The 12,206-nt window shown below is 40.1% G+C and overlaps 1 protein-coding gene across 2 annotated transcripts in view; it reads left to right on the forward strand.

The window, feature by feature from the left end:
* CCDC146 (coiled-coil domain containing 146) overlaps positions 1 to 12,206 on the forward strand; it is a 120,228-nt gene that overhangs the window by 70,071 nt on the left and 37,951 nt on the right. The window lies entirely within an intron of this gene.

Genomic DNA, 12,206 nt, shown 5'->3' on the forward strand with positions numbered 1-12,206 from the left:
TGTAAGATTTTGATTCAGATTGTCATTAATTATTTTTTTGAATGTTTGGTAGAATTCACAAATGAAAACGTGTGGTCTTGGGTTTTTCTGTGCTGAGAGATTTTTGAGTCCCAATTCAACTTTCATTCTTGTTATTGGTCTAAAAAGATGTTCTGTTTCTTGGATTCAAGATTCATGACTCAATCTGGGTAACTTAATGTGTTTTTGGAAATTATCTGTTTTTTTTCCTAAGTTATCTGATTTGTTAGTATATAATTGTTTACAGTAATCTTGTTATCACACTGTGTTTCTATGGCATCTGTTGTATTGTTTTCCAGTTCTCTTTGGTTTTTGAGTCTTTTCTCTTTTTTTTTTCCTAGTTAATGTAGTTAAAGCATTGCCAATTTTGTTTGTTATTTTGGAAAAACTGGCCATTACTTTCAATGTTATATAATTGTTTATTCTGGTCTCTATTTTATTTATTTCTGATTTTTCTTTGTTATTTCCTTCCTCTACTAAATTTCAGCTTTCTTCTTTTTCTTATTCCTTGTGGTATAGTGTTAAGTTGTTTATCTGAACTTTTTTTTTCTTCATATAGACATTTATAGCATAAATTTCATTCTAACATCTGCTTTTGCTGCATTCCATAGTTTTGGAATATTGTGTTTTCTTTCTTTTGTTTTGAGATATATTGTGATTTGTCGTTTGATTTATTATTTGGCCCATTGCTTGTACAGTAGTGTATTGTTTAGTATTTACATAGTAACTATTTAATATGTACACTGTACATTTTCCAGCTTTGTTTTATTGCTAATCTTTAGTTTTGTACCATTATGGTTGGAAAATATACTCAGTATGATTTCAGTCTTCTTATATTTGTAATGTTTGTTATGTCTCTTTTTATATGATTTAACCAGGGAATTCTGTGTGTACTTGAGGAAAATGTGTAATTCTATCTTTCTTGGGTGAAATGTTTCATTTATGTATATATATATCTTTTTTTAAGATTTTATTTATTTATTCATAGAAACACAGAGAGAGAATGAGAGGCAGAGACACAGGCAGAGGGAGAAGCAGGCTCCATGCAGAGAGCCTGACGTGGGACTCGATCCAGGGACTCGATCCAGGGTCTCCAGGATCACGCCCTGGGCTGCAGGCGGCGCTAAACCGCTGCACCACCGGGGCTGTCCTGTATATATATCTTTTAGAACCATGTACTCCGAAGTATGCATCAAGTAAAAAATGTTCTTGTTGAAAAAAAAGAAAGAAAGAAAAGAACAAGAGTGGAACTCAAACATCCTCATATTCTGCTCCCAAGTTTCCATTTTATAGTATCAATGGGGAAATTCAAGCTGCAACTTTGGGTTTTTGTTCTTTTTTAAAGCACACTTCTGCAATCAGCAGTCAAAGACTTCATTGTCCCTCACAATCTGCCTGCTAGAAGGGGAAGTGGAGGGTGATGCTGGTGCTGGTGGCTTCCTGGATGCCTCTATGCTAAATAAATTATGACTTGTGAATACTGGCAAGAGCACTGTGGGCAGAAGCATCTTCAAAACAGGAAGGTGGGCACTAGACGTCTTGAATTTCTTTGTTGTGGGGAGAGGTTATATCCCTTCCCTCCAACCTCAAGGCCCGGAGCTGGGGGACCTCTGCTGGCATCCAGCTGAGTGGCGGTGCTGGTGGCACACCAGAGGAGGCCCTAAAGGTGGGTGCCCGCACCTACTCCACAGCAGAGAGAGCAGCCAGGTCTGGAGAGTCAGCTCACATTCACAATGACAGCTCCTGAGGACAGGGTCAGAGCAGGGGTTTTGGTCTGTGAGCTATTATAAAGTGAGATGAACAATTAATTGACCTGCTGTGGACATGACCCTCATACATTTATAATCCTTGTGTGAGAAATGCCCTGGCCATGAAGGGCCCCAGCTTTGTTTCAGGGTTCTCACTGCCTAAACCCACTCAAGATCTTTAAAGGTGCACTAGAGGTGGCACCTCTGCATGCGATTGATGAGAGTCAGCGGGCAACACCATCCTCCCTGGGGCCAATGGCATCCCTCTTCCCTGCCCCTGCCCCCTACTCTTCTGCGTACTATTTCCTGACGTTAGTCATTCACTGGCTTTAACCTGGCTCTGTTTCCTGACTCCAGTTCTGTTGGAACCCTATGTGACTGGCCCTTATATCTTTGGCCCAGTCAAGTTCTTTGCTCTCGATCACTGGTTCGCCCTTTGAAGTTCTTGAAGAAGCAGCTGGGTTTCAGTCTGGCTCATTTCCTGCCTCCCAGGCTTACAGCCACTCCATCCTGCTACCATTTCTCCTCATGATTTTTTGGGGAAAAGGGGGAAAAATCTTAAACAAGAGATAAATGATTGATAAAGTTCCAAGCAATTGCAGTTTCCAGGGGACAAATGTGAGTGTTTTAAAGGAATGCCACCCTTTAGCATGTACGTGCTTAGGCATGCTTTTTATTTATTTGGCTGCACACGTTATCTTAAAATTATTATAACTTAACTTTGAAGTCTTACATATAGCTAAGCAATTGCATTACTCACCCACGATGTCCACTGCACTTGAAACCTAAACTCTTGGGAGGCCCTGTTTGCCACTTAGAGCCTCCCCCTCGAATTCCTGTGGCAGGCCACCAGAAGAGGAACAAGACGGCTGGCTGCAGGGACTCTTTGCTTGTCCTGTGCACCCTGCCGCCCACACAGAAGGGAGAAGAGGATCTGTGGGTGAGGCGGCTAGTTTTGTACAGCACATTCTCTGCTTTTTTGAGTCCATGCTCAGGCCAAGTTACCTTGCCTGAACCTATTCCTCTTTCTCTGACAAGTGAATGAACAAGAGTTCTTCCAACTGCATCATTCGTTTTAAGATAAGCTCAAATCAGTAACAGGTTAGTGAACATTACTGAGTACTTACAAGATACCAAGCCATGCACTGGGGCTCAAAGATGAATAAGGTAGGGCTTCCATCATCAAAGAATGTGCAGTGTAGTGGGAGAAAGATATTTAAACATATTTTAGGGCACCATGTGTACAATAATAGATGCATCTAGCAATACAGAAAAAGAAGTAATTCTCCCTGGAGGTGTCTCAGGTGGTTACCACAGAGATGTTTTAAAAGGAGAATAAGAGTTCCCCAAGTGGACAGGAGAAAGAAGAAGTTGAAGGTAGGAGAACAGAACATGTAAGGTGTGGTACGGTTGGGCACTGTACTCATTTTCTACTGCTTTCCTAACCAATTACAAACTTGGTGGCTTAAACAATATAAATTCATGATCTTATAATTCTGTAGGTCAGAAGTCCAATATGGGTCTCACTGAGCTAAAACTGAGGTGTAGGCAGGACTGTATTCTTTTCTGCAGGCCCTACCAGAGTATTTGGTTCTTTTCCTTTTCCCACTTCTAGAGGTTACACACTTTCCTTGTCCCATGACCCCCTTCCTCTGGTGGGTCAAGTCCTTCTCACACTTCCAGTCTTTCTCCTTCTTCCATTTCATCCCTCTCAACATGGCCAGGAAGGTCCTCTGCTAACCTATGATTAGATTGGGCCCAGCCAGGTAATCCACAGTGATCTCCACATCTCAGGGTCCACACTCTTTTTTTTTTTAAAGATTTTATTTATTTATTTATGATAGAGAGAGAGAGAGGCAGAGACACAGGCAGAGGGAGAAGCAGGCTCCATGCCGGGAGCCCGATGTGGGACTCGATCCCGGGACTCCAGCACTGCGCCCTGGGCCAAAGGCAGGCGCTAAACCGCTGAGCCACGCAGGGATCCCTAGGGTCCACACTCTTAATCACATCTGCAAAGTGTCTCTTGCCATGTAAAGTAACATATTTCTAGATATGTCACAGTGATTAGGATGTGGACATCCTAGGGGACAGGGGCAAAGACATCATTCTGCAGGACACAACATAGAACTGAAATGGCCATGGGAGGTTTAGAAAGGGAGGAGACAGGTTTGGAGAGAGTGGCAGCTGCCAGGTAATGAAAGCCCTTGTAAACCATGTTAAGGGACCTATAATTAATCCTGAAGATGATGGAATCCTTTGAAGGGTTTAAAGCAAGGTGAAGATTGTGTTTTGCTGGCAGCACAGAGGACACATTCAAGGCAGACAGACTTAAAGTCAGGGAAAGTGGTTAGTTATCTATTGCCACACACTCAGTAAAGAATTGTAGATTTTGTTTATCCTATAAAAGGATAAAATGCTACATAATCCCGAATTTCTCTCTAAAAAATGATCACAATACCTGAACATTGATATTGTATTAAGTAAACAATTTCATGTATTCCAGGTGTTGGACAAAGAAGATGTTTATTACTCTCTAATTGTAACTTCCATAGTCCTAAAAGGCCCTTGCCCAAATAAAGTTATAGCTTGTCCAATGACAGGCTGCAGACCCCTCTGTTTGGGGGTCCTCAGCAGGTAGGTGGTATCTTAGACTATGGAAGTAAATAAGAGGCCGTGGGGAAAGCAAATAATTTAAAAAGAGGAAAGAGATAAGGACCAAATCCTGGATGACACCAACTTTTAGAGGGAGGAATATAGAAGAAAACAGAAAATTAAGAGAGAGAACTGTGAGACTATGTTACAGGACCTGGAAAAGGAGAGATTTCTAGGAATGATGAACTAGAAAATAAGCCAATAGTAATAAATGTCATAAAGTTATCAAGTAACCTAAGGACAGAGAAATGTCATTTGAATATAATAATTAAGAGGTCACTGGGGCTCCACTTCCAACTCAGATGGAGTAACAGGAACCAGATTTACTCTACTGCCTTAAACAACTCGAATCAAATCAAATTAGATGAAATAATGGTTTTCAGACTTTGGGCAACAGATTGCACAGGACATTAATCTCTGGGGGTACGTAATAAGTTGAGACCTATAATTGTGCCATCTTACAACTCAGAGTTTCCAAGTGATAGCATGGGGAGGGGGGAACCCAAACAGAACCAAGTGGTCTTGCTGACTTGTGATGACAGGTTTTGGGATTCAGGGAGGCCAAGTTGGCTAAAATACATAGGTAAGGAGAGGGAAGAGTGTAGAAGAAAAGCTCCAGAGATTGTGCATGCTTGTGAAGATATTGCTGAGGCTAGAGAAAGAACTCCCAGAGAGGAGAGCATGGAATGATACCTGGAACCCACACAGAACCAATCGTTCATGTCACCACCAACCAAAATAGAAAGACCTAATCTATGGGCTGAGTAGAAGGGTATTGACTTAGTCGTGGGGCCAAATTAGCCTTAGACAAAAGATCATTCTGAAAAAAAAAAAAATCATTCTGGACTTCCTTAACAAAGATTACAAGCAAGCCTTGAAAAGATCAAACTGTTTCCAAGTAACTTAACTGTGACTCACAATGCCCAAAAATATTTAAAGGAATATAAAAAAAATAATCAACAGTGTAAAATTCACAATGTCTGGCATGCAAAGAAGCAGGAAAATATGACCTATAATGAGGAGAAAAGTCAAACAATGGAATGGAACAGAAGTAGAATTAATTGACAAGGACATCAGAACAGATATTAAAACGTATTTTGAGGGAATCCCTGGGTGGCTCAGTGGTTTAGCGCCTGCCTTTGGCCCAGGGTGTGATCCTGGGGTCCCGGGATCGAGTCCCACTTCGGGCTCCCTGCATGAAGACTGCTTCTCCCTCTACTTGTGTCTCTGCCTCTCTCTCTGTGTCTTTCATGAAGAAATAAAATCTTTAAAAATAAATAAATAAATAAAAATAAAACATATTTTGAATGTTGAAAAAAAGGTGGAAGGAAGCATAAATAAAATGAGAAAAGGGAAAGCTAGAAAAAGGCTCAAATCAAACTTCTAAAGGTGAAAAAGACAGTGAGATTTTAAAAAAAGTTCACTGGATGGGATTAACAGCAGATTAAACACTAAAGAAAAAGATTCATGGTCTTTAAGATGTAACAATAGATATTATTAAAAATGAAGGATGCGGGATCCCTGGGTGGCGCAGAGGTTTAGCGCCTGCCTTTGGCCCAGGGCGTGATCCTGGAGACCCGGGATCGAATCCCACGTCGGGCTCCCGGTGCATGGAGCCTGCTTCTCCCTCTGCCTGTGTCTCTGCCTCTCTCTCTGTGTGACTATCATAAATAAATAAAAATTTTAAAAAAATAAAAAAATAAAAATGAAGGATGCTTGGGTGGCTCAGTGGTTGAGCATCTGCCTTTGGCTGAGGTCATGATCCCTGAGTCCTGGGATCAAGTCCCACATCCGGTCCCCACAGGGAGTCTGCTTCTCCCTCTGCCTACGTCTCTGCCTCTTTCTCTGTGTCTCTCATGAATAAATAAAATATTTTTAAAAAAATTTTAAAAAATAAAAATGAAACAAAGAATAAGGAGTGTAAAATAAAAATGAAGAGAACTTCAGTGGTCTGTGGATATCAAGTGGCCAAACATGAATAATTACTCGCAGAAGGAGAGGAGAGGGGGACAGAAAAAATATTTGAGAAACCAACATCTAAAACTTTTCTAAATTTGATGAAAACGATAAACTCACAGATCCAACATTGTGAACAAATTTCAGGCCAAAGAAAACCACATCAATATATACCATAAAAAAATTACTGGACGGGATCCCTGGGTGGCGCAGCAGTTTGGCGCCTGCCTTTGGCCCAGGGCACGATCCTGGAGAACCGGGATCGAATCCCACGTCGGGCTCCCGGTGCATGGAGCCTGCTTCTCCCTCTGCCTGTGTCTCTGCCGCTCTCTCTCTGTGACTATCATAAAATAAATTTAAAAAAATTACTGGAAAACAGTGGGTAAGAGGAAAAATATCAAAATCAGCCAGAGAAATGAGAAAGTCATTGGTCAATTTGTCACTTTGGTGAAGTGCTGGCAGGCCAGTGACTATGAATTGGTGAGTGACCTGAAGGTCAGGGAGAGGAGATACAGAGCAGAGACTACTCTTTTCAGAAAAGCTGTTATGAGAGTGAAGGAGAGAAAGATAGGAGCATAGCACCCAGGGGTGGATTTTTTGTTTGCTTTTTAAATGAGAAAGACTTGAGCAAATTTACAGGTTGAGGATAATGTCAATGATGACAATAGTAAAATAACTGTCACTGATTAAGCTCTTATTTGTGTACTAGACACTATACCAAATACCTTATATATAATTATTTAGTTTTCACTACACTTATGAAATTGGGACTACTTTTGTCTTTTACAGATGAGGAAACTGAGGCACAGATTGATCAAATATTACTCCAAGTTACAAGGTTAAGAAGTTATAGAGCTGAATAAAACAACGGGGACACCTGGGTGGCTTCGTGGTTGAGCATCAGCCTTTGGCTCAAGGTGTGATCCTCGGGTCTGGGGATTGAGTCCCACGTAGGGCTCCCTGCATGGGGCCTGCTTCTCCCTCCGCCTATGTCTCTGCTTCTCTCTCTGTGTGTCTCTCATGAATAAATGAATAAAATCTTTAAAAAATAACAACAAAGAAAAAAAGAGACAAACAAACGAACAAAAAACAGAGTCAGATACAGAGAACTGGTGGTTACCAGAGGCGGGAGATGGGGGAAATAGTGAAGGAGATTAGGAGCACACTTATCGTGATGAGCACTGAGTAATGCATAGGATTGCTGAGTCACTATATTGTACACCTGAAACTGATATAACACTGTACATTAATTATACTGGAATTTGAAAAAAAAATAGTAGAATTCACATTGAAGTCTGCTTTGATATATTTGTATTTGATTACAATACCACACTGAGCCAGTTATGAGGGAGAAGTAGAGATCATAAAGAAAAGGAAGGTGTAACTGATGCTTTAATGCCTAGGACGAGGCAGGAGAGTATATATTTGAAAACACAGGTGGACAGGCTTGCCTTCATTTTTGAGATCTGGGGAAAGAAGTTAAAGGTGAGTGTGGCTGTAGATAAAGGGATCTGTTGATGTAGATGATGAGTTCAGGTGGCTTAATTTTGTTTGGTGAATGAGTTAGGTATACAGGAAAGCTAAAGCTTAATATAACAACCAAGGAGAAAGGTCAGACAAAAGTAGTGATGAAGCATTGTTGAGAGCTCAATTGCATTTGGAAACTGCTACAAATGGCCATGTTGTTTATATCTAGCAGAGATAGGGAAAGCATGAGTGGGAGACAAGATGGTAAGGATTTATGCTTTCAAGTTTATGTTATCCCCCAAAGCCAATGGTTTATTGGGATAAGACCAAAGCACTAGGTAATGTCAAAGAGGCAATGAGAATAGAATAGGTTAATAACCATGGTCATTGTGGTTCCCCTCAGACACCCCCACAAACACTTAATTGTTTCCTCATGCTGACCCCCTTGCAGATAAGTTCACTTGGTGAAAGTTCTTACTTTCCTTGGAATGTCCTAGAATTTCCATTTTTGAAATTTTTTCCGTATCATTACATGCTATCCATGAATCATGAACTCCTGTTAAACTTTCAGCTCTAGAGTAAATGTTTCCTTCCAGACTCAATTACCAACAAGGCAATTCAGTAACACAATTATCTATTGTGAAATCATATTTATGAACCTAATGACATTATATCTAACCTTTCGTTATGTATACTCTTTGACAGTTTGAGTTGGGCCTTATGCTCTGTTCTTTAGATCCTGCATTTTTAAAACATGACAAACTTGGTTTCTGTGCTCATTTGTATCATGCAGTGGGAAAATGCAGCTATTTTATGTTTATGAGTGAAGCATTTCATCCACCAGAATGGAGTCTGAAGTTCCCAACCAGAGACAGACCTGCTTAAAGAGATAGTTTGCAATTTCACAGAAAAGTCACTGTTGGATAATTATTACATCCAGATTATGCATTTTATTTTTAGGGAGGCTAGAATCCATTTTTCACAGTTTGATCTTTTCCTTTTTTTTTTTTTTTAAAGATTTTATTTATTCATGATAAACATAGAGGGAGAGAGAGAGAGAGGCAGAGACACAGGCAGAGGGAGAAGCAGGCTCCATGCAGGGAGCCTGATGTGGGACTCGATCCTGGGACTCCAGGATCATGCCCTGAGCCGAAGGCAGATGCTCAACCACTAAGCCACTCAGGTGTCCTGAGTTTCAGATTTTGTAAATAAATACATCTCATTATTTTGGAAGCCCTTAGATCAATTTCCAGAGACTTTAAAGGTTGTGTTAGATAATCTTGACGAGTTGAATCAATGTTTCTTTGAGGGAGAGCTCTTCATCAAGGTCTTCATCAAGCTCTTCACATACCATTCTAGAAGTTCCACCTCCTGGAAATGGTCTGTAATTTATCATTTTATTCATTTGCTTTAACTTAGAATATAGAGAAAATACTTGCATAATGCCCAATATGGTTATTTACTAACAATAAAACTACTGAGTGTAAGCATTTTGTAATTTCTATCTTCTCAAACTGTGAGCTGCTTTAGGGGAGGACCTATGTCACATTTACTTCTGCTTTCATCATGCACAGCACTAGGTGAGAGGTAATGTCTTTTCAGCCTGATAACGAAACTATAAATACTATATTTGTTTTTAAACATTAGATTCCATAATTACCTTACCCAATGGATTACCTAGAGTGGTTAACTTGTTGCCTAATTATAAGGCTGGTCACCACGTGATCTTTGTATTACTCGCACACAAATACAAACACACATTCTCACCCTTGCCTTTTCATGATTTTTTCCCAGTAATTTTTCTCCTTTAAGAGGGCCCATGTGCAAAGCTTTTTTTTTTTAACATATTAAATCTTAAGGGCACAGAGCCTATGTCCTACACCATTTTTAAGAACCAATGAAAATGTTTGAGATCTGAAGTAAATTACATAATAGTTCAAAAATGCAGAAAGAAAATGGAAGAAACAAAATAAATGTGTTTAATTAAATATCTATAAAGTGTAACATTAAGTCAACCTACGAGTAGCAACTCAACACTTTATTTTTTTTATTTTTTTTTTGCAACTCAACACTTTAAAAATTACATGTAAAATAAATTATATTTAGGTGGCATATGAATACATTTTAAGTTATTTGATATAGTGAGAAGTAGAACTTCCTCAAAGGGCTTAAGAATCTTATTTACCCAGTATGGAGGCTTCTCAAAAAGTTAAAAACAGAACTACCCTAAGATCCAGCAGTTGTCCTACTAGGTATTTACCCAAAGAATACAAGATTACTGATTCAAAGGGATACATGCAGCCTAATGCATAGCAGCACCATCAACAATAGCCAAATGATGGGAAGAACCAAATGTCCATCGATTGGTGAATGGATAAAGGAGTGGTATATCTACACAATGGAATATTATTCAGCCATAAACAAGAATTAAATCTTGCCATTTGCAGTGACATGAATGGAACTAGAGAGCATTATGCTAAGCAAAAAAAGTCAGAGGAAGACAAATACCATATGATTTTGCTCCTATGTGGAATTTAAGAAACAAAACAATCATGAGGAGGGGGAAAGAGAGAGGAAAACCAGGAAATAGACTCTTTAGTATAGAGAACAAACTGCGGGTGGGCACCAGAGGGGAGGTGGGTGGAGATGTGGGTGAAATAGATGATGGGGATTAAGGAGAGCAGAGGGCACTTGGTGTGATAAGCACTGGGTGTTGTATGTGTTGAATCACTACATTGTACACCTGCAATTAATATTACACTGTGTGTTAACTAACTGGAATGTAAATAAAAACTAAAAAAAAAAAAAAAGCCTTGTTTACCATACATAGAAAGTGAAGGTTGGAGGATTGGAATCCAGGCCCCACACACTTTCACAAAAGTGAGAGGGCTTCATAGTGCATTTTACAATGTGTTTTCCACCCTTATTTGGGTAGAGAGACCACGAAAGCCCACTGTGGAGACTCTGACCGTCACATTTTATCAGTTGCATTCATGCATTCGCTCACACGTCACATGTGTGCCAAGTACTTGCTCTGTGCCTGGGCTTCTACTGGCTGAGGACACCGTGAAGAACAAGGTGATCCAGGCCCTTTCCTCGTGGCACTTATACAATCAGTTGGGGAGTAACGTTGTTTTAGTCACATATTTATTACTGCAGATCATCATAATATGTTATATGTTATGAAGTGCAGTGTTCTTTTGGGGTCGGTGGTGTGTGGGGGTATCTATCTTAATTTAGAAGTCAGAGGAAGGCCTGATTATGGATTGATATTGAAAGTGAGGTATGAAGAAAGAATCTGGCCTGGGGATAAGTGAGGAATGGCCAATACAAAGGCCTGGGGGAATGAAATAAAAGGCAGCCAGTGTGGCTGGAGCACTAAAAGCTTGATGAGAGGGTTCTGGAAGGAGACTGGGAGGTAGCAGGGTCATCCAGGACCTCAGGGGTCATACCCAGGCTCTTGAATTCTATTCCACTTGAGTTTTGAACACTCAGCATAGCAAAACCTTTGATTTAAAAAAAAAAAAAATCTCTCTGGGGATGCCTGCATGGCTCAGTTGGTTGAGCATCTGCCTTTGGCTCAGGTTGTGATCCCAGAGTCCTGGGATTGAGTCCTGTGTCAGGCTCCTTCTGCCCCTTGCTTTTCCCTCTGCCCCTGCTCACTTTCTCTCTTTCTCACTCACTCACTCTCCCTCTCAAATAACATCTGTTTAAATTTTTCAAAAAAATCTCCCTGGAAAGTAGACAGACAGGGGCCCTGAGTGGACACAGGGATGGAGAGGGGGACAAGGGGAGGTTTTGCAGTAGTCCCACTGAGCTGGGATGTGAGTTGGACTGTGAGTCCCTTCTCCCTCCCCAGGGAAGGGAGAAGAAAACAGATGGATTCAAGAAATACTTTAGAGGTAAGAACAACATGGCATTGATAAACACAGATCTTTCCTTTAGTTCCATTTGCCGTTAGTTCCAAATGTTAAAACTTTAGTGTTTCATATTGTGCTGTGATGTCTATTACTATTTATCATCTAACTCCGAGAGTAAATCCAAAAGTTCTTTTACCAGAAATGAGAAAGGAACAAATAATATCACTTTTGTATGAAATAAACTTTCATGCTTCTTTGACTGTAGAGGCAGAGAGAGTGTGGTGCCATGGAATGATCATGGTTTTTGGAGCTGGGCCACTTGGGTTTACATTCTGACACTGCCTTTAACTAGCTCAGTAGCTTTGAAACAAATCACTTAACTTTCTAAACTTTAAAATGGAGATGATCCCTACTTCACAAAAACATTTTTAACAATGAAATAATTGTTGTCCAACACTTGCTCGTAAAAGACGTTCGATAATTATTAGTTCTCTCAACTTAAAAA

This window comes from Nyctereutes procyonoides, unplaced genomic scaffold (genome assembly GCF_905146905.1).
Source record: "Nyctereutes procyonoides isolate TBG_1078 unplaced genomic scaffold, NYPRO_anot_genome, whole genome shotgun sequence".
Classification (NCBI taxonomy): Eukaryota; Metazoa; Chordata; class Mammalia; order Carnivora; family Canidae; genus Nyctereutes; species Nyctereutes procyonoides.